Source organism: Protobothrops mucrosquamatus, unplaced genomic scaffold, assembly GCF_001527695.2.
Source record: "Protobothrops mucrosquamatus isolate PMUCROS unplaced genomic scaffold, P.Mucros_1.0 scaffold133, whole genome shotgun sequence".
Lineage (NCBI taxonomy): Eukaryota > Metazoa > Chordata > Lepidosauria > Squamata > Viperidae > Protobothrops > Protobothrops mucrosquamatus.
The window spans coordinates 163638-165416 of record NW_015386500.1 but is presented as its reverse complement, the minus strand read 5'-3'; positions in this window follow the sequence as shown (position 1 = coordinate 165416).

Sequence of the window (1779 nt, the reverse complement as noted above, 5' to 3'; positions counted from 1 at the left end):
GGGCCAGGGGAGCCCTCTTTTATGGGATTCCCCTGGCTTGTAATCACACAATTCCATTGGCTGGTAAGACCCCGTTGCTAGTTAGCCAACCAGCAACGGGCATGAAACTGTATGCAGATGGAGAAGGGCAATCACCCTTAATGGGTGATCAGGATGCGCATAGGGGATTAAGGGGGGGAATACAAAAGAACACAACACAAACTAAGTCATTATATATTATAGAGTAGATGTAAGAGAAGATTTAAGATACCATATTATAAACAGTTCAGACGCTCTGACTTTCTATCACATTTTTACTTTTTTTTTCCTGAACGAAATGGAAAATGCTGGCGGTACCACCAGCAATAAAAAACCTGGATTATTATTGTTTGTGACTCTCAAATGAACCTAATTGAGGAGGCACATACTCTTTTGGTGATGTGTGGTGCTGTGTAATCCTTGGACAGCAAAGGTGACTAACAAACAGGTACTGGAGCACATAACACCAGACATGTCACTGGAAGGCAAAATCACAAAACTGTGTCTCACTTACTTTGGCCATGTCGTGTGGGTGAATTTTCACCAGAGAAAACAACTATGCTTGAAGGAGTTAGTGCTAAAAGGAAACTAGGCCATCAAAGAACACAGTGACTGGACACCATTAAAGCTGACACCAGCCAGAGCACAGAATAACTCAAAGTAGTGCAGGATTGGAAGATGTAGAGAGATCTGGCCCATAGAATCACCAAGAGTCAAACACAACTGAATGGATAACATCATCACCATACTCTCTTGGATTGATTCATTTATGGAGATTTCCCATAATCATATCTAATTAAGAGTCATATTCTGCCAGTAAATATAGGAAACTTTTGAATGGTTAAATAATAGCCAGGAAGAAAAAAAATCAATTATGAATTATAACTTTCTTCCAGACTATCTTCTTCTAAGAATAATTTTACTTTTTCTTTGATAGGCTATTTTCTTAATAGAGAAAAGAGACCAATCAAGATACTTTCTTTGTATAGATAAGACATGCCATGACTTTCTTTATTTTAACTATCCTGAATTTAAGTTAGAACATTTAATCAAGTCTTTATATTTCTGTATTAACTAATTTATTTATAATATTTTAATAACTGCCCCTCACAGAATGCAACTCTGGGTAGCTTAATGACAGCTATAAAGCCAAGAAGCAATAAAAACCATACAAACAAAAATCTGGTGCCTCAATCATTCTCTTTGGATGCTTCCAACAACGCCATCCATAGGCTTCTGTGTTTTTATGGCCTTCTGGAAAGGTAAAGGGGTGAGGCCCTGCTGGATACCAAAGGGGATACATATCGATAGGGCAGGAGCCACTGTAGAAAATTTCAAATACATGGCCACATTTAAGGCAAGTTGGAGACCTGGAGTGTGACCACCATGTTTGACCTGGTAGGTGGACAGATATCCTTATGGATTGGCAGTGCCACAAATAACCTGGCTCTCTGCCATGTATGGCTTTAAAGGTGATAACCAGCACTTTGAATTTTATCCACAAATGAGCCAGTGCATCTCATACAACAAACCAAGGGGCACCCAGCACTGTGTCTACCTCTGCATTCTAGACCAGCTGTAACTTCTAAGTGGTCTTCAAAGGCAACCCCATGTGGAGTACATTACAATAGTTCATCCAAGAAGTGACTAAGCCATGAATGACCCTGAGCAAGGCCTTTCTGTCCAGGAATCAATGTACGATTGTTTTGTAATCTAAACATTATTTTTCTTGGCCATTCCTCAATACTTTGTACCTATGTT